Below are 27,115 nucleotides of genomic sequence, written 5' to 3' on the forward strand. Positions count from 1 at the left end.
CTGAACACTGGTCTCTAAATTGAAGAAAGATCTCTTCACATTCTGGAAAGCTGCAAGTTTGTCTGTAAAACATAACGAGATCTCTGGACTCTCTCAAGTGTTCTTAATCCAAGCTCTTCTAAAGGAAAAATTCTGATACAGTCCTCAACATTTTGAAATTAGAAGTAAATTAAATTAATTGAACCTGCAATCATGCCCAGACCCAGGTCATCAAATCATTAAACTCAGCCAGTCCCCTTCTCCCATTAGTATCTTAACAGGAGAAGTGACATGCCCTTTTTTAGAATTGGACATTGTTTACCTCAGTGTCTACTGTTTTTGTTTCTTATGCAAAATGGCTGGAATTTAATCAAAAATTTCAAGACATAGGATGAAGCAAGGAAATGCACCTTGTGGTCAAGAGAGCAAACACTGGAGATGACCTAGATGGAATTAACAGGCGGAGATATTAAAATAATTCTGATGGAGCTTCCACTTCTAGCCATGAGGAAGTGACTTTTACCTCACTAGCTTTCCCATCCTAACAATAGTAAAACTGGATAAAATACAGTAGACAGCTGGTCTTCGGTCAATAGAAAACAGGTCACACGATACTTTGAACCTAAAAGAAGGGGAACTCCTGAGCAAAGCTCCTTGATGACAAGCTTGGGGAAAGTTTCCCTATTTGGGCAAAAAATTGATGCAGCTCTAGTTCAGAAGGGCTTCCTATTGAAATTAAGAAGACACTGGAATTGAAGCTGCTGAAATGGGTCCAATCTATGGCATGGAATATTGGGGAAGAGGAAGCTATGTAGAGAAGGGGCCCAGAATTCACTATGGGTGTCCTTTATGATTCTGTGGTTGAGAGATGGGCTATATGTGTTCATGAAGAGACCAACCAAGACTTACTGGAGACCAGCTGCTATGAGGTTGAGAGTAAAACAGAGATACTGGAGGTTGAACACTACTGGCGGAAAGGTAATCCTGGGAGGTTCTGAAGTACTGACTGTGCCAGAGTAGAGACCTCATTAATCATTTCTTAACAGCCCTAACTGCCAGCTAAAATAATAGAAAGGCCACTCCTTATGAGTAAAGATCACACTTTAACATAAGACCTGCACTTAAAGAAGACTAAAATCAAGCCTTAACAGGAACCCCAGGGGAGAGAGAATTTGAAGGTTGTGTCTCATCAGATTTGAGGGACTTGGGGAACACTATGAGCATGTCACAGATCTGCATCAGAAAATCAAAAACAAGCCCACATATTTAAGGTAATCAACCTTTCAAGGCACTGCCTGCTGAAACAAAAATACATACTTTGCAGTCATGTTTCTATATGCCGACAATAAACATTCCAAAAAGGAAATGAAGAAATTAAATTAATGTATCATAACATCCTGAAGAATAAAATATCTAGGAATAAACTTAACCAAGTAGGCGAAATACTTGCATGCTGAAAATTATAAAACATTGAAGAAAGAAATTAAGATATAAAAAACTGAAAGACATCCCATTTTCATAAATTGGATAACTGAATCTGGTTAAAATTTCAATACTTCCCATGGTGATCAGCAGATTCAATCCAAACAACATCAAAATCCCAATGATCTTTTCTTTTCTTCTTCTTCTTTTGTTTTTGCAGAAATGGCAAAGCTAAGCCTCAAATTCATATGGAATCAAAAAGAGGCTTGAATAGCCAGGTCAATATTGAAAAATAACAAAACTGGCTAGCTCATACTTTCTGATTTTAAAACTCACTAGAAAGCTGCATTAATAATAATAATAATAATAAAAAACAGTTTGGTTTTGGCATAAGGATGAAAATGGAGACCAAAGGAATAGAATTGACAGCTCATAAGTATGCCTATATATCTATTACCAATTGATTTTTCAACAAGAGTGACAAGACAATCCAATCAGGAAGAAATGTTCTCTTCAACAGATGGTCCTGGGACAATTGAATATCCATATATGAAAGAATGAAGTTGGATCTCAATCTCAAAAGAAATATACAAATACTTCTAAATGGATCATTCCCACAATAGAACAACTAAAATCATGAAATCAATAGAAGATAACATAGAGGTAAATTTTCATGACTTTAGATTTCATTTTTCACATATGACACAAAAACATGTATAAGAGAAAAAAATACAAAGACTATCAAAATTTAAAAATTTGTGCTTTAAAGGGCATTATCAAAAGACAAAAAGGCAATCTACAGAGTGAAGAACCAACAGAACCCACAAAAAATATTTGATATCACTTATTTGATAAGGGTGGATTATCAAGAATATATAAAGAAATCTTACAAGTCAATAACAGAAAGACAAACAACCTAATTAAAAATCAGCAGAAAACTTTCATTGATATTTCTCCAAAGAAGATATTCGAAAGCCCAGGAAAGAAAAGATGCTCAACATCATTAGTTATCAGGAAAATGCAAATCAAAACCACAATGAGGTACCGACTTCATACCCACAAGGATGGCTATAATATAAGAAAAAATGGAAAATAACAAGTGTTGACAAGAATGTAGCAAAATTGGGAACCTTGCATTTTGCTGGAGGGAATTCAAAGAAGCTCAGCTGCTGTGGAAAAAGAGTTCAAAGGTTCCTCAAAAAGTTAAATATAGAATTACCATATAATCGCACAGTTCTACTCCTAGGTACTTAAAGAAAAGAATTAAAAACAGATCCTTAAACAAATTCGTGCGTGTAGCAGCACTATTCACAACAGTCGAAAGGCGGAAATGGTCCAAAGGTCGATCAATGGATCATTGCATAAATAAATGGTGTTATATGCATACAGTGGAATATTCTTCAACCATAAAAGGAATGAAGTATCAATACACGCTACAGCATGGAGGTGGCCCTAAATCATTACGCCAGCTGAAATAAGCCAAATGATAAAGGACAAATAGTGTATGATTTCATTTGTATGAACTATTCAGAACAGATAAAGTCATAGAGACAGAGCACAGATTGCTGGGAGAGGGAAGGATGGAGAGAAACTGCTTAATGAGTGAGAGCCTTTACTTTGGAGTGATGGAGACATGTTGGAACCAGACAGAAGTAGAACACCACTGTGAATATACTAAATGCCTCTGGATCGCTCACTTTAAAGGGTCAATTTTATGTTATGTGAATTTCACCTCAATATTTAGTAAGCTAAATAAAGCAAAAGTGAATAGAACTAAATGGAAATATAAAGAAATTCTATATTGGGAATATAAATAAATGCACAATTTCTACTTCATAGAACACTTAGATAAATAATCATTAAGGACAGAGAATGTGGACTAAATAACAACAACAAATCATTATCAATCAACTTGACTGAACTGCCATTTAGAGAACACTGCACTCCCATACTGAAGAATACACATTAATTTCAAAGGAAAATGCCATGTTAATTAAGATAAACCATACGCCGAGCCATGGAACAAGTTCAATGAATATTATATAATTGAAATAAGCAGAACATGTTTTCTGACCCTTTGTGCTGAATACAATAGTATTCGATTAAAAATCAGTAACAATAAGATCATGAAGAAAATCTCCAAATCTTGGAAAATTAAATGATATGATTTCAAATAATTTATGGGTGAAACATACATCACAAGAGAAATTAGAGACTATTTCAAACTAAATGATAATGAAAACAAACGATTAAAATGTATGAAATACAGGTAAGCATTCATTGTAATGACTTTTATAGCTTTAAATGCCAATATTAGAAAAGGAAGAAAAGTGTAAAATTAGTCATCTAATATTCCAGTGTGTAAAGGTAACAAAAAGAAAAATAGAGTATGCCCAAAATGAGAAGAAAAATGAATAAAAATAAAAGCAAAAGTGAATTGAGTAGAAAATGGATAAGCAATATGGGAATCAGCAAATTTGAAGTAGTTTCTCTGAAAAAATTAATAATATTGATCAAAACCCAAGAAAAATAATCAAAAAACACAAGACAAAATTTAAATTATCAATATTAGAAATGCACAAAGGAAACATGACTACAGATCCTACAAACACTAACATGACAATAAGAAGATATTATAAACAACTTTATGGCAATAATTTTGAGATTAATGATATTAATGAATTTCTTCAAAACAAGTGATACAGGGAGAAATTAAAAACCTGAAAAGCCCTATAGCTATTAAAGTAATTAAATCATAATCAGAAGCATTTCCATATAGAAATCTCCAGGCCTAGATGATTTCACTATGAATTTTATTAAACATTTAAAGAATAATAATATCAATTCTGCACAAGTTCTTTCAGGACATAGATAAAGAAGGAACAATTCCCAATTAGTCTTCTGGGCCAGCATAATTCTAATACTGAAAATAAATTCTAAAAAATAATTACTGCTCAATATTTCATATAATAGAGATGCAACATTTCTTAACTAAATATTAGCTGACTAAATCTTGGAGTATTTAGTGAGGATGATATGTTACAGCCAAACAGGGATTATGTCAAGAGAGCAAAGATGATTTAACATAAACAATTAAGCAATGAGATTCATTATACTTACAGAATAAAGGTAAAAAATCATGGAAAGAAAGCATTTGACAAAATCTAATACCCATTCATAATTAAAAAAAAAACTCAGCAAACTAGGAATCTAGAGAGAAATGGAAAATTTCCTCAATATTGATATAGTGCATGTATGAAAAATAGACATAAACATCACATTTAATGGCACCAAATTATTGGACACTTTTAAGCTGAAAAATGAGGGAAATTATTCATTATCATAACTTCTATTAAAGGTGGTAGTTTAATTTCTATGCATTAAAGCAACAGAAGGAAATGAAAGGTAAAAATATGATAAAATTAAAACTATAATTTTCAATGATGACATTATTTTATATGTAGAAAACATGAAATCCACAGAAAATATACTAGGATATGAATAAGCAAATTTACCAATGTTATAGAATTCAAGGTTATGGTATCACAAAAAGGTATTTAGTTTTTGCCCCTGGTTCTTGACACAAAGCTCATACAACTTTTGGAGTTTCCTGGGTGATAGAAGTGTCTTCTATTTTGAATATGATTACTCTTGACAGGCCCCTAGATAGTTTCAGGATGGGGCTGGTCACCAGAGAAAGCAAGCCTTGAATAAAAGCCTGGACTTTCAGTTCCACTCCTCCAACCTTCAGAAAGGAGAGAGGAGCTGGGGATTGAGTCAATAATCAAGCATGCCTCCATGATGAAACCTCCATGAAAAAACTCTAAATGGCTGAGTTTGGAGAGCTTGAGTTGGTGAAGATGTCCACATGCTGGGAGGGTGGCAGAGCCTACCTAACTCAGTGCAGACAGAAGTTCTTATGCCTGGAATACTTTTGGACTTTATTCTATGCACCTCTTCATCTGGCTGCTCATTAGTATCCTTTAAAATAAACTGGTAATAATAAAGTGCTTTCTGGAAATTTGTGAGCTGTTCTAGCAAATTATTAAATCTGAAAAAAAGGAGAAAGTTTTGGGGAATTCCGTGACATTGTACCTTGACAAAGTTGAACAGAAGAGTGGGTAACTTAGGGACCCAATACCTGTGACTGGTGTCTGAAGTGAGGGCTTTCTTGTTGGACTAAGCCTTAAACACATGGAGTCTGATGCTAACTCTGGGTACTTAATGTCAGAATTGAATTGGATTGGAGGACAACCAGTTGCTGTCCAGAGAGTTGGAGAATTGGTTGGTATGAGAAAAAAAAAAACAACCTACATATTTGGTGTCAAAAGTTTTATGCGTAAGAACAGCTTAAAGGTCATTGCACAGAAAAATTAGTTATATTTCAATTTATCATCAACAAACAATGTAAAACATTATATTTAGGCTACTATTTACAAAATTATAAAAAAAAATCAAAACTCTACAGAAAATACTAATGAAAGATGTGCAAGATCTCTAAATTGAAAACTACCAAACACTGGTGAGGGAAATTAAAGATTTAAATAAATAGGGGGATATGTCATGTTTATGGACTGGAAGACAATATTCTTAAGATGTCAATTCTCATTAAATTTCTGTAGATATAACCCAATTGCAATGAAAGCCCCACAAGGCTTTTGTTGTTGTTGAAGATATTGACAAACTGATTATAAAATTTACATGAAAATATTATCTAAATAGGCAAAAATATCTTGGGAAAAAATGGAAGTATTTATACCATCTGATTTTAAGATTAATGTAAGTTCCTGGTAATACAGCGTGGCATTGGTCTAAGATCACGAAACAGAGTTTATAATTATTCATAAATAGTCAGTCAATTGACTTTCGACCAACACCAAGTCAGTTAAAAAGGAAAAGAAAAACTTAACAAAAAAACGAGTGTTGAAACAACTTGAATTTCATTTGTGAAGAATAAAATGTGGTTCCTACTTCACTCTAAACACAAAAGTGTATTCAAAATGAATCATAGATTGAAACATGTTAAACATTAATGCTAAAACAATAGAGTATAAAAGAAAAATCCCAAATGGATGCCATCATGGCATTGGAATAAGAAAGATTTCTTAAACAGAAAATAAGCCTCAAAAGAACAAAGCACAAAAGAAAAAAAGATAAGTAGAATTTTATTGAAATTAAAATATCTTCTCATCAAAACATTAAAAATATGAACCTTGTATACAGAATATATAAAGAACTCCTACAAATCAACAACAAAAAAGACAACCCAATGTAAACAAAAAAGCACAAGAGATTTGAATAGTTACTCCACAAATGAAGACATACAAATGGCCAACAAACACATGGATAGGAAATTCATCATCAGGGAATGAAATTACAACCACAATAAGATACCTTTTCATACCCAGTAGGATGGATAAAATAAAAAAAGATGGGCAATACCAAATGGTGACAAACACATGGAGCAGCTGGACCTCTAGAACCTTGTTGCTAGGAATATAAAATGCTTCAACCATTTGGAGAACTATTTAGCAGTTTTTTTTTTTTTTTAAGTTAAACATACTACGTAACTCTGTGTCCTAGTTTGAATTTCCTCCCAATATACTAAAGCATACGCACACATTCCCCAACATATTTCTACTAAAGAATCTTCCTTAGCGGCCTTATTCATAATGGCCCCAAACTGGACAAAACCCAATGCTTATCAACGGTATCAATAGTATATAAACCAGTTGTGATACGTTCATTCCATAGACTACTGGTCAGTGATGAGAAGGAACAGAGCAACAACATGACATGATTACAACAACATGAGTAAATAAGAAACCATTGTGTGGAGCCAAGGAATCCAAACACGGCAGAGCACAGACAACAGCACCCGATGTATATAAAGCCCTGAAACAGGCAGAACTGCTATGTGGTGATCAAAATAAAAATTCTCTCAAGGGTGTGGCTGTGAAGATGGTTGACCAGAGGGCAACATAAACTATCTGATTTGATGAAAATATTTGAAATGCTTTGAGTGGTAGTTGCATGCATGTGTAAAATTTAAAAAAAACAAAAAGGAAATGAACACTTAAGTTCTGTGCATTTGATCGTATATAAATCAGACCTCATTACAATATTACTTTATCAAAAAAGGTAAAGAAAGTCACAATCACAATGAAAATGGTCATCTGTCATCTCTTACCTTACTTTGATTCTTCTGGCAAAATGTTCCCTTAAGGTGGGGAGGCAGAGGGTGAATACAGGGCTTTTTTTAAACAAAAATCCTATCAGTTAATGTTTCAAATGATTGTTGTGGGCCCGTACAATAGTGATAGTAAACGGATGACTATGTTGAACATTCACTAAGACTATGACCACTTTATACAGAAGAGGTAGAAACGTAAACAACTTGGTAACATCATGTATCTCGTAAACCATGAGTCCAGGAATTGAACCTTGGTCTGACTCCAGGGTCTCTGCCTTTAACCACTGCTCTGGTCTGCCTTCCCTACACTCCTTGCTGGGAAAATCGGCTTGAAATCCAACAGAAAAAATGGACAAATGCAAACCACAGGGATATAAGATAAAATACCTAAACATTTCCTCTAATGAATCATTCAAACTAAGTTGAAATGAGAAAAATGCAAATTCAGGAATAATGAGATCCGAGGCAACACTCACACAAATGGCGGTGATTGGAAAGGTGCAGGATGCCAGCTGTTGGTGAAGATGTGGTGAGTCAAGAACTCTGGATCATTGATCATGTCAGTGTCCTCAGCCATTCTGGAAACTGTTCAGCAGGTACTTCACGTAAGTAACTAGGCATTTGGCTTATGATTAATCATGCCCATTCCTGAGTGCATAGCTCAGGGAAGTTCTGTAAGGGGGTTTGTACATGGTAGTTGATTGCCATGGGGTGTTTGTAAGTGTGTGTTCCTGTAAGCAGAAAGCTGAGGGATGCTCAGTAGGAGGATAGATTAGTAATACATTATGGATCCAATGAAATTTATTATAGAAGCAATGGACTAAGTATAATATACTACAATATAAATACATTCTAAAATACACTTTAAAAAATAAAGTAAGAAAATGAGATTAAAGTACAACAACATGAATGAAAAGTCAAAGTTATACATGGCAAACAACACTATCCTGTATATATATTTATGAACATATTCATGTATTTTTAGAGTGGAAATCTATTGATGTGGAAGAGGAATACAAATAGTGATTAAGAACAGAAGAAAAACATTTAAAATTGTAATCAGAGCCTTTTTAAAATCAATGATAAATGTTAGGTAACAAAAACAGGATAAACTAAGTTCAAGCTCCAGAAATTTAAAAAAAAATCACTTTGAGGTTTAAGAAAAGTTATTTATCCCACTCCAACGAAAAATTTTTGGATCCAGTTCTGAACAATTACATGTAGGACAGCTCCAGAGAGTGAATCACATACCTCAAAATAGTGAGTTCCAAAGTGTGTGTTTGTGTGTGAGTGTGTGTATGAGTGTGTGTGTGAGTGCGCTCACACGTGTGTGTGCTACAGACATGCATTTCTAGAGGAAGTCATCCTATGAGGCAAAGTGGAGAGGAACCTGGATATCTTTGTTGTCCAATCAGAACCGCAGTCCCATCCAATCCCTGGGTGCCATTAGTATCAGGGTATCCACATCTCCATAGAGACAAAGATTTGATTTAGATCACCCTTTGCTGTAGGACATCCAGTGTTGTTCTTTGGAAACACCTACGTAGAAAAGGGGGTTAAGTGGGGGCCATACACGCCTCCTTACTGAAACTGTTGACGTGTAAAGCTCAGTCTGCAAGCAACAGTGTTCTCACTGACCTAGGACAGACGATGCTAGGAGAAGGAGCTCTTTCTGCCCTCTGGCCCTCTTCCCTTGCTGGCTTCCCAGGCAGATGACTTAACTGCAAAGAGCATTGCCTCAGCTTTCTGTGACAAAGTAAGCAAAACCGTCTCATGCTGAGCGCCCAGCATAACTTCCCTCAGGTGAGACATCACACCTCTCTCCGAGCACTGACTGGCCTCAGAGTTGGTTTTATTTCAGATTCCTAGTATGATTTGTGCTTTCTAATTGGTGACAGCTCACATATGAGACCACTATCAATTTAAGGACAAACAACAGTCTGTCAAATCAATGAAGGAAGGAAGGAACAAACAGAAGAATGGACGAATGAAAGAACACAATCCTTCATGCCTGATTTCATCATGCACATCAGACACAATAGATCGTCTCCACTTACAGGACGTCTAAAAACGGCAGAGGCCAGAAAGCACAGGACAAAAGCAGCATCGGCAGGTGCGGGCCATCTACAGCACGGGGTGGCTGAGAACACAGTCCCTTAGTCAAGTCTTGAAAGAGGAAAGTACTAAACCACTGCCTAAAAACTGCAAATGGAGGCAATAATAGCTTCTCATCAAGAGAGGCACTAAATGGTTTGAAGTGGCAGTAGAGAGATCGTCTCTCATATGTTATCACGGGAGTTCATATTGATTCATTCTCTGTAGTTGAATTATCTTTGAAAAATTTATGGTGCATTTTTATGGCAATAGCCAATCATGCATATCATTAGTGTGCATAGCAAGGAGTTTAAGACAAGAGGAGACTGATGGCTTTTCAATTATTGATGTAAATAAATTGCCAAGTGTAGCTAGTTTAAGAAATGCAATAAAGAGCAAAAGTCAAATCTCTGGCTCTGTGCACACACACACACACAACCACACTAAACAAACTCATATTTCATCTTAGCAGTAAGAGAAGAAGGCAACTAACTTACTTAAAATTTCAGACACCCCTGGAAATTTACATCATGAAGTGAAATTTTCAAAAAAACCATTTTCATTGGTATTTAAAGGAGGGCTACTCAGAATTTCAAATTTACAGGGTGTTTCAGAGATTATCACATCCAACTCTGCCCTGCCAGTGCTTCAAGGTGAGTGTCACTGTCTCTGATCAGGTACTGACTCTAACTATAGATTGGTGGTGTGTACTGCCCACAGAAGGAAAGTCACTTTATGTGGCAAGCAAGCTTACCAATTTCAGAAACTGATTATTTGTCCACATATAATGTGGTTTCACCATTGATTTTTCTGGGTTTCCCTGAGCACGTTATTCTCTCTGAACATAATACTTTTCATCTCTAAAATGGAAATAATAGGAATATTAGTTTATGAGATTGTGTTAGAAACTTAAATGATAGCACATACTGCAAAGTTATCAGCAAACTGTTTCGGTTTATGTTATAGTTGTGCTTATGCTAGTAAAATCCATCTCTACTTCAGGGCCATGGGCACAACCTGGGCCCAACATTATCTATCACCCTAAAGCACCACAATGAATTACTACTTTCCACACTCAGTATAGTCCTCTGTACTACTTAGCAACTCTCTAACTTTCTTTTAATCAATTTTGTTTTCCATTGTCTCAGTACAATTCCAAAATTTAAGTCTTCAAGCTGCTATCCCATCCCATCCATTTTACATCCAGTAGGCATTGTAAGTTCCTAAAGAAATTTATGGGAGCAGATATTACCTATACCAATTTCTTGTGTACCCATTAACAACAAATATATTTATAGCCTTTACATCTTTGCCCTTTTCCTTCCAGTCTCAGAGGGCACCTATTCAGGATCAACCAATAATCTTATGTATGCTCTTTATGCCGCTCTTCCCTAGATCCAAAACCATCTTGAACTGATATATTTATTCTGAGTTCTGTGCTTTCCTATCACACTCAACGAGTAAATATCATTTGGGAATCTCCACTTGGATGATGCATTGAAAACCCTTATTTAGCATATTTCTCATGGAATACTAACTTCCATCTCCAGCCTCTGTTCACACTGGTGAACCGACTTGGTCACTCAAGGCATATACCTTTATGTCATCCCTGAGATCTCCTTTTCCATATAACTGGCATCCAATTGCAAAGTTACATTAGTTTTACTTTTTAAATGACTTCTCGAATCCATTTACTTATCTCCAACCTAATAGGTAACTATTCTAATTCAATCCTAATCCATCATGAGAATGACTGCAATAAACTCATGGCTGGTCTTCTTGACTCTTGTCTCACTAATGCAAAATCTAATCTCCATGTCACCCTAAGAGTCATATTTCTAAAGCACTTATCCAACAGCATTCCAAGGGTAAGCCTTTTATGATCTGACCCTACTTACCTCTTAAGCTACATTTCTCTGCATTATCCTCTCACACACTCTGCTGCTGTCAGACTAAGCTTCACTCAGGTGCACTCTGCTGCCTTTAGTGGTTTTGCACCATTTGTCTTCCTTTCTCTTCGGCTGGCTCCTATTACTCGTCCTCAATACATCAGCCTCCTGGACTCTGTCTAACATTCCAGACTGTGTTGTGTCCCCCTCTTCTGTGCTTTCCTATCACCCTCAACTACAGTTTTTTCTTTCTTGGTTTCTTTCCCATGGAAGTGTGAGTTTTCCAAGGGTAGGAGTAACTGAAGATGAAATTACACATTTTTTTTTTTTTTTTTTTAGAAAGGGTGAGTCTAAACATCTATCATTATAAACTATAGGTATATTTATATGTGTTGGACCATCAGTCTGGATATAATCACCTAGCACATCATAGAATGGAAAGATAGCTCTGGAGAGGACACTGAAGAACATTACCAAGGTCACTTTATATTTCACCAAGGCCATGGAAATGCAGGAAGAAGCAATTTTCAGGTGTACATGAGATTTCAGGGCAACAAGAAAACCAGAGAGAAAAATGGCAGAGGGATCTTAATGTGCTGAAGTGAGCTTTCATTTGTAGAGCAACAGCTAATCCATAAAGAGAATTATCTGCCTGCAGTTGGTAAGGATGACAAAATATGAAAAGCCAAATCAAGGACATTGAAGTTTAGTGTGGTATTTAAACTGTGCAAATACAGAAGCATCTTATTAGGATGAATTTGTCAGGGGAAGGAAGTGAACGTAAGAAACAAGACAAAACAAAATTGCCTATCAAGACAAAGAAAGTAACATGCAATTAATAAGACTCACAAAACATACAAAGGATGAATTTGGCCCTTTAACAAATTCTTTATAGCAGATCAAATTGGACTGAGAAAATCACAGTGTATAAAGCATGACTGTTAACGGACCCTTTGTTCTGAGCTCCACCTCCCACCCAAGCCATGAGATTCCTTGATTCATTAATACCAATGGGTTTATTTTTATACAGGTTAAATCACCTGTTGTTAGAATGTGGTTCTGGGTCATTACACAGTGAATTTTAATAAATTAAACCTTCTGTCCTTTTCAAAAACAACACATGGGTCAACAACTATGATTAAGTTGTCTATATTAATAAGTGGTTATTTCTAGGATAATTACAGTTTCTTCTAAGTGATTTGTATAAACAGGAAATGCCTTTAAATAGTTTCAAGTTATTTATATCCTCACCTTTGATATGTCCTGTGTGATCAAATATCTGTGTATGGATGCCCAGGGGTTCTAAGTTTAATATTTAACTAAATAAATATTTTTATTTATTCCAATAAGGGAGTCACTTTTTTCCAATAAGGGAGAAGTACAGTATAGTGGTGAGAAGCATAGGGGAACAGATTGCCTGGGTTGGAATCCTAGCTCTGGATCTAGGTCTTTGACCTTGAGCATATTGTTACCCTTTCTGTGACTCAGTTGCTCATTTGTAACCTGGAAATAATAATAGTACTTACCCATTAGAGTTATTCTAAATATGAAATAAGTTTATATATATACACACACATACACATACATATATAAAGTTCTACACAGGAAAAAATATTATGTAAGCTCTTAGAACTGAGTCTGGTATAGGATAGGCACTTAATAATGTAACTATTATAATTTCAATCATTCTACTTCCCATTTTACACTGAGCAGCATTGCTTGCTTGTTGACTTGTCATGGTTATTTCCTCAATAATAAGAAGGTGATTAGGTAATAAGGGGGAAGGTAAAACAGAAAATACGAAACTAAAAGAACAAAGGAAGAAACTACAACATAATATATAATATACTCCGTATAACACCTTACTATATAATACTAGCACTTAATGTCATTTTCTTCAAACTCGGGTAAAACATAGCCTTTGACCTTGGGTATTTCTATTTCAAATTCCGAACTGCTGAAAGAGACGATCTTTTTACCTGACAGCTTGGCAGGCATGCAAAAAATTTTTTTAAACACTGAGGAAAATAGGGAAAGCCCATTTCCAAGCTCCGAGAAAAGTGTCCACTTGCAATGAGGCAGGAAGATCTTGACTGAAGCCTGAGTCATATCCTTTGGGCCGCTGTGAAATAGCACGTTTTCTACAATTCCACTGTCTCGACGCTAATGATAAGGCTGGGCGTGATTCGCCTCGTCTCCTTGGCGGAGTTGCTACGTTGATGCGTGCCCACTTGTTTTCAGATGTATTTGAGTGCCTGTAAGTTACCAGAAAGCTGCTAGATGCTGGGAATACAAAGATGAACAACATGTGAGTGCCTTTGGCCTCAATTTTTTTTCCCAATTACTAGGGGAAAGGTCACAGAGCTAGTTACAGAGCTAGGATGTGTGAAAATATAATTCCAACAGCAGTACCATGGGAGAGGATTGCTGGGGGAAAATGGCTTGTACAAAATGCTTTTAAAGCACATGAAGTGAATGATGAAATTAATTGTGGGAGGGAGAACACTCAGAGCAGAGGAGCATGTTTGTACAAGACTTCACCAATTGAATGATATTTTAAAGTGGTCTTTGAAATAAGAGTCATTTTCCCAGACTGGGGAGAATGATTAAAATACATCACTCAGCAGCTTCAAAAACCATTAGGCCATCTGTGGACATTCAGAGAGTGAGGTCTGCAGTCCAGTGAAGTCCAGACTAAAGGGATCCATGGGTCTGGCTATAAATGTTAGGTGTTCATGAGACAGAGAGTGTACTTTGCCCTGTAATCGCCCAGGAGGTAAATATGATTAAGAATCAGAATCATATGCTATATTTTCATTTTAGAAAAACTGCCTGAGAGGAAGTGAGGAGATCAATGGGCAAACTCTAAGAGAAGAGAACTTAAATCAGAGTGGAGTCAGCAGGAACGGGAAAAAGGAGAATGGATTGGAGAGATCCATACGTTGTAAAAATTAAGAGGACTTGGTGGCCAATGAGACGGGAAGATGTCATATAAGGAAGGGACGAGGATGATTCCATGATTTCCAGAGGAATGTTGGAATTACATCTTCAGGTATCAAAACAGCAGGTTGGTAAGAAAAGATGGGGATGCTGGTTTTGACTGCAGTGCATGTGATGGGTCTACAGGACATCTGAGAGCAGATGTTCATGGGCTGTGGAAATAAGACTCTGAAACACAGGGAAGATTTTGGCTTCATGATAGAGATTCAGAACATAGGTGTTTAAGTGTAGCATGCATTAAGCCAGATGAAAATAGAAAAGGAAGGGAAAAGAATGAGAGTTTATGAAAGGTCAAATTGAAGGTGAAGAATGAGCTCCAAACAGAAAATGATTGAAATGTTGTGGCCGGAGAGAGGGGAGAGACTGGTGACTCATAAGCTAAGAGAGGCATTTTAAGATGGACAGGGCCTTGTTGGGGCTCTCACACTTTCTGGAGAAGTCAGGCTAGAAAGTTTGAAAAGAAGCTAACAGACATTTCCAATATCCGTTTCACTGGATGAATGGGTGGTGAGGTTGAGGTATAAATTGGAGCTTAAAAAATATATTCATGACTGGGACATTATGCTGTACACCAGAAGTTGACACATTGTAACTGACTATACTTCAATTAAAAAAAAATAGATGAGGGGTTTAAATTCAAGATCTGGGTAATGCAAAGAAAAAGAGGGTTATTTCATTGAGAACAAAAAGATAGACTCAAATATGGGGAAGTGTGCTATAAATGATAAACACATTACAAAAATACAATGGGCTGTGAAATAGAGCATTCATAAGACGAAGGCAGCCTTACTGATGTGGACTCACTCTCTGCTGATAGGAACTGGCAAAAGATTCCAAAAGACCATGTCTTCTGTTTAACTTCATGTGTGTCTTTTACGGCCATGAACAAGGTATGGAAAAATAAATATGGCTCCAATTTTCCATGTTTACCTCCATTTCTAACCCCTCTGTAAAGGCTTCTTGAAGGATACACGCTTCTCAAGAGCCGGATCGTCCCATCCCGGGGTTTATTACCCCAGCATTGTTCTCCACTGGTTACATTTGAGATTTGCAAATATTAACCTCTCTATATAAAAACAGATAAAAAGCAAATTTCTTCTGTATAGCACAGGGAACTATATTCAATATCTTGTAATACCCTTTAATAAAAAAGAATATGAAAATGAATATATGTATGTATGTGTATGACTGGGACATTGTGCTGTACTTCAGAAATTGACACATTGTAACTGACTGTACTTCAATTAAAAAAAAAAGAAATACAACAAAAAAAAAGTTAGGAAATATCAGAGGCACATGATAAAAAGGGGTGAATAATTTAAATCAGAAAAGGATTTGGAGAAGAGATATTTGAGTTGGGTCATGAAAAATGGTCAGTTCCTCACTCAGCAAAATTCTCATTGAATACATAATTGAATAATCAAGACTTGAAAACTTTCTAATATGCGTCTGTTGTTACTAATATCAAACACAAATAAATTGTTTCAGAGATTGGGAAAAAAAAAAACACCCCGCATGGAAGTCTCTATAGCTTCTTTTGTTTCCCTCACAGGCTCATACTTAATGAGGACTGCGTTTCTTGTTTAAATTTTCTTGTTTAAATTCTAAAGTTTGTTTCTTATTGAAAACAAAGGGAACAGAAAACAAGCAGTACTAAGTGCTGACAAGTCCCTAGAGGCATGTGGTTCTCTTGTTCTTTAAAAGCTCTCTGTAGCCTTTGTGGAATTACCAAGGTTCGTTCCAGAGACAAATAAAAAAAAGAAACCACACTTCCGTAGTGACAATTCTATTCACCTTTAAAGAGAAGGAAAAAAAAAAAATCAAGAAAACAAGAATAACTTAAAAGTCTAAATGCTTGGTTTCAGGCTATATTTTACTTTTTGTCTCCCTCCAATCAATCTTGAAAACCTATTTTAACTTTTAAAATATAAGCCTAGACAACATCAAAGGAAGAAACTCTAACCTAAAAACAAAACAGACCCTAACCATTGAAAAACAGGCCTTAGAAAGATGGGATGGCTGTGCCTGTGGTTTATACTAAGGAAAAAAAAATCAATTTTATTGAAATTACCTGTTTATATTATTTATATAACCTCGTTTGGATCCTATCTGATTTCTTATAAAATGATATTGTTTTCATATGAAGAAAGTACGGGAACCGATTTTATGCAATTTAGAAACAAACATATATTCCTAACTTAAGCTTACGCAGGGATTCTGTCTCTAAACTGACCAGTGCTTTGTCAATAACTCCCTGGGGTTTCCAGAGACTATTTTCACTTCTCAGCCTCGTCCCTTTCAGACAAACTGAGCACCAGTTATGTGGAGTATGTATAAAACTCTCCTCAGCATCAAGTCTGCACGTGGCTCCAGAATTTTGTGAACATCTTGTTATGTCGTCCCTTTCGCTCTCCGGCTCTATGGCCCTTTTGGCTGACACACTGAAAATGTATGTAAAATATATCATGTTGACCCAGAATTCCTCAAGTGCTCATTCTCCCGGAGGAACTTCAGAATTTAACTGTCAAGAAGCAGCAACAACAAAACCAGGGAAAAAAACAAACAAACAAACAAACAACAAACACGTTTATAATGTTCGTTGTTCTTGTTCAAAAAAAAGTGAGATACTCACCTGTTTAGTCATCACCCCCTTTCCTGTTTTTTTTCATACTTTTCTTCCTTTAGGACCCAAACCTTTCAAGGTATGCTTATTTCTAATTCTTATAATGTTTTATCCATGCTTGACAAATGACATGTCACCTTCTACTTGACTACTGGAGTTATGCAGAAAGCTGCTGATTTTTTGCAAGGGAAATTTTTATTTTGAACACTTTCAGATTTACAGAAAAATTGTGAAAATAGTAGAGTTTCCGTATATCCTGAATCATTTCCCCTGTTGTAACATCTTAAATTCATGTAGTACATTTGTTACCAAAAAATAATGAATATTGACGTTATTATTACCTAAACTTCATAATTTATCCCTCAGCTTTTACCCAATGTCCTTTTTGATTCCCAGAATCTTATCTAGATGCCATATTGAGTTTAATTATCATCTCCTTAAGCTCCTCTTGACTATGACTAGTTCTCAAACTCTCCTTGTTCTGGTGACCCTGACAGTTTAGAGGCATACAGATCAGTAGAGTGCCCTTCCACTGGGAATTCTGTGATGTTTCACTCATGATTAGACTTGGTTTATACAACCTGAGGAGAAAGATCACAGAGGTCAAGTGCCATTCTCTTCCCATTACATCAGGAGCACGTGCTGTCAGTATCTCTTACCAAAGTTCAGTGACGCTAACTTGGCCACCAGGCTGAGATAGTGTTTCTCCAGCTGTTAAGTTACTCTTTGTCCCTCCCTTCCATACTGTACTCTTTGGAAGGAAGTCACTATGCTGAGCCCACCCTTGGAGAGTAGGAGGGTATAGTCTATCTCCTTAAGGGTAGGCTAGCAACATAAATAATTTGGAATTGTTTGGTGTAAGTGATTTGTCTCGTCTCCCTATTTCTTTATTAACTCAATTACTTATTTATATCAGAATGGACATGAGGACATTTATTTTATACTTTGGATTATCAACCAATACTATTCTATTTAGGTACTCAAAATTTTGCAGGTTTGGCCATGAGAGCTCTTTGTGTTGGCTTCTATGTTCCTTTAATATACTTCTATTATTGTGTTGTTTTCTGGCACTAGAAGATGGTAGGGATGTAGGTAGCTAGCTGGCCATCTAGCTAGCTAGCTGGGTAGATACAGAAATACAGATCTATATAGAGAGGCATATAGCTAGAATTATCTGTCTATACCTAGCTGTCTGTTATTTTAAGGGTTCTTTGTGTAGTCTGGACACAACGCCTTTATCAGGTACGTGTTGTGGAAATACTTTCTTCCAGTTCATGGTTTGCCTTTCACTCTCTAACCAATTTTGCAAAACATAAGTTTATTTTTTTATTTAAATGAAGTCAAACTTATCAATTTTTAAAATAAATTATGCTTTTGATGTTATCTAAAATCACTGTTTAATCCAAATTTACGTACCTTTCTCCTTTTTTTTTTTTTTTACAAATTTTATCGTTCTGCACTTTACATTAGATCTATGATCCATTTTAAGTTAATTTTTGAAAAGGTATGAAGTCTAAAAGAAGGTGTTTTTTTTTTTGTTTTGTTTTGTTTTTATATGGACATCTAATCATTCCAGCACCATTTGTTGAAAAGACTATCCTTTCTTCATGGAATTTCTTTAGATCCTATTTCAAAGATCAGTCACTATATTTGTTTAGACTTTCTATACTATTCTGTTGATATATGTATTTTTTCCCCAATATCACACTCTCTTGATTATTAATTATTTCTTTAGAGTAAGTCTTGAAATCCTGTAGTGTGAGTCCTGCAACATTACTGTCCCTTTTTAGTGCTGTATTGGCTATTCTGGGTCTTTTACCTTTCCATATTCACTTTAAGTTCAGTTAATTGGTACTTATGAATTAGCTTGATGGAATTTTGATTGTGATTGCATTAAATCTATAGATAAGGTTGGGAAGAACTGACTTCTAACAATATGCAGTCTTCAAATCCATGAACATGGAATATCTCTCCTTTATTGAAACCATGTTTAATGTCTTTCATCAGAGCATTGCAGCATATAATTCTGTATATATTTTGTTAGATTTATACCTAAACATTTCTCTTTTTTTTAACTAGTTGTCAGTTTTTATCATGAATGGATGTTAGAGGATGTTAGATTTTGCCATCTAACCCCCTCACATCTATTGATATGATCATGCGAGTTTTTTTCTTTAGCCTGTTGATCTTGTAGATTACATTGACTTTCAACAAAATCAAAAGTTGTCTTTTTTTAAAATAATATAATGATAAAACTCTAGCCAGGCTAAATAAGAAAAAAAGAAAGAAGACATAAATTACCAATATCAGAAATAAAAGAGGGGACATCAGTACTCATACCATGGACTTTAAAATGATTAGAAAGGATTACTTTGAATAAGTCTATGTCTACAAATTCAATAACCTAGATGAAATAAGCCATTTCTTTGAAAGATGTCAAGTATCAAAACTAAGCAAATATAGATAATCCGAATAAGCATATGCCTATTAAATAAATTGAATCAAATATAAATAACCATCTTCTCCATTATAGCACCAGGCTCAGATAGTTTCACTGGTGAATTCTATAAGCATTTAAAGAAGAAATGATATCAATTGTCCACAGTCTTTTCAAGAATATAGTCACAGAGAGAACATTAAAATTTATCCTATGGGCCAGCAATACTCTAATAGTAAAAGTAGATAAAACACACTACAAGAAAGGAAAACTATAGACCAATATCTCTCATGAACATACAAGCAAATACTCTCAACAAAATATTAACAAGTCATATTAAAAATGTATAGAGAGAACTACACACCATGAGCATGTGGAATTTATTCTAGGTATTCAGGACTGGTTCAACATTTGAAAAGAGTGTGCCATCTAATTTTTTTTTAAATTATATAATCTATGTCACTCTTTTGCTTTGAGGCACTAAAGACTTTTCCTTTATCATTGAAGGCTATTAATTTTACAAGGATATATAGCATAGCCAAAATAGAGCCCTATTTTCAAGACACGTATAGTAAGGACAAACCTTGGCAGCTAGATGTAGGGATAGATCATTAATGGGAAATGGGTCCTTAATGTGCCGTGTTGTTAAGTAAATACGCCCAGAGTAACACCTCACTATTCATTCACTTACAAAAAATAAGGTTTATAATCATAGACAGTCAATACAGGTGGATGTTGAAGACGTATTTTGGGATCAGTGGTGGTCTTTTAAGTTTCTGGGTTGCATTGGATTGATTCTCAGATGCTTATTTAGTTAAAAAAAAAAGATGCCTTTCCTGGTTTAGACATGTTTGGTTCTCACTTTTACAGTACATGGTTGGCTCATCTTGAGTAATTTTGAATAATATGGGATATATCTTTAGATAATATCCTCCATTCAATGATAGGTAAAGACTGAGATGATAAACTGTTGTTTGAAGACATTGGAGGGTTTTATATTTTTAACTTTCTGAGAAGCTCTATGCTCATTATCAGTCAGTAGATGGACAGAGTTAGTACTAAATTGTCCAGATCAATGGACTGTAAGAAGTGGTCATCGGTATTTTGGAGAAGAGCATTTAAGTGTTTGGTATGAGATTTGGAAGAAAATAGGATAGAACGTTATAAATCATTGAAGCATTGTTTCTATGCAAACTGATTTTCTCCAAGTGAAAACAAGTAAGTTGTTTGGATATGCTTAGTCATAGGGGTCTTAAAGAAAGCTGAGCATAAATCTACTAGATATTAGTTACTAGAGTGAAGAATTTGGCTACAGATTGATCCAAAGTATATTGTTTAGTTTAGGCATTATTGAGAAGCAAGGTATAACTATTTATTCATTGCTTTGCATATCTATGACAAATCTATAGGCTTGAAAATTGGGTTTTTTTTTTATTAGCTTAGCGTATTACAAGTAACTGGTACAAAATTACATAGGTATTTTTTTCTAGCATCTTTCTCAGCTTTTTTTCTGGTTACTACTACCTGGAGACTTTCCTTGGCTTTACTTTTAAGATATTGGGCAAGTTTAGATAACAATTTACAAGTATTAAATTGGACTCTTATGGGCTCTGCTCCAATTATTCTGCCTAAGCCTTGGAATTTTTTGCTTGTGGGGATTCTGAGACCATAGATAATTCTTCAGTTATTTTTTGAATTATACAGACTGTAAGTCTACTGACTTCCAGATCAGCTATAATTTGATTGTATGCCGGAGAATTTTCTGGGACTTCTAAAAATAGTTCTTCTGCAGTACATTTTGTCTGGTAGTTCCATTTGCAAAAACTTCTCTACCTATTAAATTTGCAGGTTTTTTATAAAAAAAAAAAAAGAGGAACTGTACTTCTGTAATAGTCCTAAAGTGTAAGTTTCATGTTAAGACATGAAGTGCTTCGGACAGTTAGAATTCTCCCTACTTGAGTGGATTTAGTAATCAAAGGGATATGATCTTCTATCTTAGTAGGGTTAATGGTAGAGTTAATGGTAGTGACAGCCATGTAAAATAAGAAAGCTATATAGCTTAAACTTAATCAAAACTATCTATACAAATTTTCTTTACAAAACACTCTCATAATTTTGAATAGACACAAGAAGGAAAAACATTCAGGGTCCAAACAAATTTACATGAAAGTAAAGAAAGCAGAATAAATACATTCATTTTCAGGGTATTGATTTGTAGTGCACCCCCAAATCAATAGGTCTAATTCTATTTGATGAAGACCTATGTGCATATAGGCCTCAGAATAGCAAAATAAATTCATAAAATAAAAATTAATTATATATTTATCTTTGAACAATTATACTAGGAATCTTAGTTTTACTTATGTTTCAAAATAATTGCTACACTAGTTACAATCTGAAAACTAAACCAAGAAAATAATTCCATTAACAATGTCATAAAAATAAAGTATTTAGAAGTAAATTTAATAAAGGAAGTACAAGCTTTGTATACTAAAAACTAAAAATAGTTACTGAGAGAAATTATCAAAAATCTAAATAAATGGAGAGACTTCTCATGTTCATGAATTGTAGAATTTAATATTAAATAGCTATTTTGTCCAAATTGATGTAGAGATTTTATGAAGTCCTTATATATATCTTAGTAAGATTCTGTGGTAATTGAAAAGCTGATCTTAAAAATTATATAAAAATATAAAAGACCCAGAGTAGCCAAAAAATTCTTTAAAAAGAAGAAAATTGTTGAAAGACATTTTACTTGTAATGTAAAGCCACGGTAATTAAGTAGTGTGGTACTGGCAAAGGATAGACATACAGGTTAACGGAGCCAAACTAATAGTCTACAAATAAACTCTTAAATTTGTGGTTAATCAATTTTTAGCAAGAGGCCAAGACAATTCAATAAGAAAGAATAATCTTTTCAATGAACAGTGCTGAGACAATCGGCTATCATACAAAAACAAACATAACAAACATACAAACAAACAAAAACTTAAACCCCTTACCTCACACCATACACAACTATTCACTCATATTAGTAAATGTAAGAACTAAAACAATAAAGTTTTAAAAAGAAAACATAAGAGATCATTTTCTTGATCATGAGTTAGGCAAAGAGATTTTAGATACCAAAAGCATGAGTCATAAAATAAAAATGACAAATTGAACTGCATTAAAAGATAAACAAAATTGTGCTTAAAATTAGGCCATTGAAAAATATTACACTGGGAGAAAATAGTTACACATCTTCTATCTGATAAAACACTGGTATCCAGAATACATAAAGAATACTTATAACTCAATAATAAGAAGACAGAACATCCAATTAAAATTGGATAAAACATTTGAATAGGTATTCACAAAATAAGACATGTAAATAGCTAATAATTGTGGGAAAGGACATTTACAAGCATTAGTCATTATGAAAATGTAATTTAAAATCACAATGAAGTCCACCCACTGGCTATAATAAAAAGATATATAATACTAAGAGTTGGTGAGAATGTAGAGAAACTACAACCACTACTGTGTTCAACAGTTTTTCAGTGTCCTACAGAGTTACACATAGGTACTCATAAAACCAAGCAATTTCACTCCTAAGAATCTAACATCGAAATGAAAATGTATATCTACATAAAAACTTGGAAGACTCATAGCTGCCTTATTATTGTAGCCAAAATTTAAAACAATCCAAATATCCATCAACTGGAAAGTAGATAAGGAAAATGTGGCACATCCAATACCATGGCATAATATTCATCAATAAAAAGGAATGTCTGAAATACTGATATTCCAGTATGAGTGTACCTCAAAAACATTATGCTAAGTAAAATAGATGTCTTCTCTTTCTCTGTTACTTACAGACACACACACACACACACACACACTATATAATGGGTTATTCCATTTATATGAAATATCCAGGAAAGGTGCATTAACATACGCATAAGGCAGATCACTGGTATCCTGGGACTGAGGAGGGGAGTGTGGTTTTTCTGAGAAAGGATTCATAGGGATTTGAGGTAGTGATGGAAATTTTCTAAAACTGGATTGTGTTGATATTGTTAAAACTATAAATTTCATAAAAATCATTGAATTATACTGTTCAAGTGAGTGGGTCAATTTTATGCTGTAAAATTACAGTTCAGTAAAGCCTTAAAATAACATCCTGGTTATATTTTTTCTCTCTTTTTAAATATAAACTATTTGTAAACAGGTTACTTTTATGATACTTAAGAAAGGAGAATTTATTACTTCTGTATGCTAGAAGTCTTGCCAGAAATGCATCATTTAATTAATCTTCAAATAATGAATTTGGTTTTCTAAATTAACCCTATTGTATTTGCTCACATATTATTTCATTAACTTAAAAACTTCCTTATTGAGAAATTAATATATAAAATTCACCCTGTTGTGGCCTACAATTCAGTGGTTTTTGATATTTTGACAGAGTTGTGCAACCATCACCATGATCTAAATTTAGAATATTTTCTTCATCTCAAAAAAACCCATATCCACCATTAGACATTTGCCATCCTTTCCCTCTCCCTCCTAAACCTAAGCAACCACTAATCTATTTTAGGTCTTTATAAATTGGTCTATTCTGGATATTTGTATAAATAAAATCATACAATATGTGGTCTTTAGTGACTTGCTTCTTTCATTTAGAGTATTTCAAGGCTCATCCAAGTCTTAGTGTGTATCAGTGCTTTTTATGGGAGGCAACATTCCATTGTATGGTATGTCACATCTTATCTTTCTATCATCAGTGGATATATATTTGCACTGTTTCCACACTTTGGCTATAATGCTACCATGAATATTCATGTACAAGTTTTTGTGTGGACTTAATGTTTTCTCTTGGCTACACTCTTAAGAATGAATTTGTTGGGTCATATGGCAACTCTATATTTAACATTTTGAGGAGTTGCCCAACCATTTACCAAAGGGGATACACCATTTTACATTCCCATTAGCAATGTTTAAAGAATCTAGTTTCTCAATATCTTTGCCAACACTTGTTATTGGCCTGTGTCTTTGATTGTAATCATCCTTCTGAGTGTGAAATGTTATTTTATTGTGGTTTTGATTTGCATTTCCCTATTGACTAATAATGTTGAGAATCTTTTCATGTGCTTATTAACCATTTGTATATGTTATCTGGAGAAATATCTACTCAAATTCTTTGTTTATTTTTTAATTGAGACATTTTTAAAAAATTGTTGAGCTGAAAGAAGTTTTGTATATTCTAGTTATAATCTCTTAACAGATATATAGTTTATAAATAAACTTTTCACATTTTGTTGGTTGTCTTTTTCTTGATTGTGTCCTTTAAAGGACAAAATTTTAAATTTTTGATACAGTTAAATTTATCTATTTTTAAAATTATACTTGTGATTTTAGTGTTATATCTAAAGAAACTGCCTACTCAAGATTACAAAAATTGTACCTGTTTTCTTCTAACTGTTATATTGTTTTATATTTACCTGTAGATTCTCGATTCTTTTTGTCATTCCATTTGTATCTTTTATTTTGGGGGGAGATAATTATTTTTATTTGTTTAGTTATTTTTGATGGAGGTAGTAGGGATTGAACCCAGGACCTCATGCATGCCAAGCATGTGCTCTACTACTGAGCTATACCCTCCCTGCTTTGACTCTTTCCAAGTTAATCTTTGTATATGGTATAGAATAGGAGTTCAAACCCAGTTTCTTGCATATGGATATCCTGTTGTCTTAGCACTGTTTGTTGGAAAGTTCTTTCCCCCATTTAATAATCATGACACCCTTGTTAAAAAACCCATTGATGATATGTGTATGGATTTATTTCTGGACCCTTCAATTCTATCTAATTGATCTATACATCTATTCCTCACTGTTTCAGTATTTCTTAACTTGTTTCATTTCCTTTCTTAAAATTTACTGTATTGAATTCTTCTAGTTTTTTAAGTATAATTAGCTAATTCATTGTCAAATATTCACACCATACACAAAATGCATTTAAGGCTATGAGTTTGCTTCTAATTCCCACTCTATTAAATCTAAATAAGTTAAACATTGTTTAAAAAACAATACAAACATCTTACAATTTTTACTTCGGTCTTTGTTTTAACCCGTGGATTACTTAGAATCCTGCTTTGTTGTAGTCATACATACTTTATGTTATTTGATTGATTGGTTATTTTGCTTTCACTTTGTTGTTCATGATTGCTTTTTTTTTTTTTTTTCCATTCTGGTCACAGATATATTCTTCATAATCTTAATTCATTGGAATTTGTTGTAAATATCTCTTACTTATAAAAGACTACCCTATGAGTAGTTTTCTGATTGTTGCTATGAAAGGTTTCTGAGGAACATTTACCCTGAAACAGATTGTAACAGAGGTTCTGTGGTGTCTTGTTAAAATCATTCACAGTTCCAGCACCAAGGAATGTTTTCCTGGGCGTGTAACTGGTATTCCCTATGGCTCGGGGCCCTGAGGCTCACTGGCAGCTTCATTACAAGAAGTAAACCTGGATCCAGAGTTCAGGCTTCCTACTGTACATGGGTCTGAGGTGGATTTTCCTTTGGCATTTAATCTCCAGCCCCTAATGGTGACATCAGAACCCCTAGGGGAATAAAGCCTCATCGCCCCACTCACCAGTAAGTGCTTACTTTCCATTTTCTTTCTTTTATTAAATGCAGATGCTCATTGTAAAGTATATTGTATGTTCCTACATTTTATATAGCATTACTATGAATTTAAAACAAGAAGTTGAGATTTAGGCTTATGCCCAAATTGCCCTCTTAACTCAGAAGCTTAGTGGATTGTTTTTAAAGTGCATTATGCAGATTGATTTACTAGGATTTTATACTTTTTACATGAAAATCGGTCTATAGTTTTATCTTCATCACAAAGTTTAACAAATTTATCTTTTTTTCCCCTTTAGAGAAAGAATATAATCTGAAATCTGCTTTATAAATCTCCAGTGTGATAATTAGAGTTGATATAAATATTCACTGTAGAAGTAGACTGAACATGCACAGAGGTGCTTGAGGTATTTCCCCAATCGCAGCCCAATTTTATCTACCATCACATTAAATAATTATTTCTAATTATTTAATTTATGACATTATTTCCTTTCTCTTATCACTGCAACCATACACTTCACTACATCTACTGGGATTAAGAAAAATTCTCTTTGAAATCTAATCCTCTTTAATACTAAAAGAAAGAGAAAACAAATGCAGGTGTGGTTTGTGCTGAAAGTTGGAATCAGAGGAATATAATATTTAAATAATGATTACAAATGTAGTGTTCTCGCCATAGCTAGATAGATAGATTCTGTATGTGTGTGTGTGTGTGTGTGTGTGTATAAACTAGATAGTGATTATTCTTTTTAACTGAACAGGAACTAGGTACAAATTGGTTCATAACTAGTTCCTAAGGTCACATAGTCTATTTGATCCAAATTTGGTATTACTCCATTCACTCCATTCTAC

At 34.4% G+C, this 27,115-nt stretch overlaps 1 pseudogene; it reads left to right on the forward strand.

Moving 5' to 3' along the window:
- The first annotated feature begins 815 nt into the window (after nt 1-815).
- The window catches only part of LOC105063908 (E3 ubiquitin-protein ligase Mdm2-like), an 81,067-nt pseudogene continuing 54,767 nt past the window's right edge, over nt 816-27,115 (forward strand).

The sequence above is a fragment of the Camelus bactrianus genome, chromosome 15, assembly GCF_048773025.1.
Source record: "Camelus bactrianus isolate YW-2024 breed Bactrian camel chromosome 15, ASM4877302v1, whole genome shotgun sequence".
NCBI lineage: Eukaryota > Metazoa > Chordata > Mammalia > Artiodactyla > Camelidae > Camelus > Camelus bactrianus.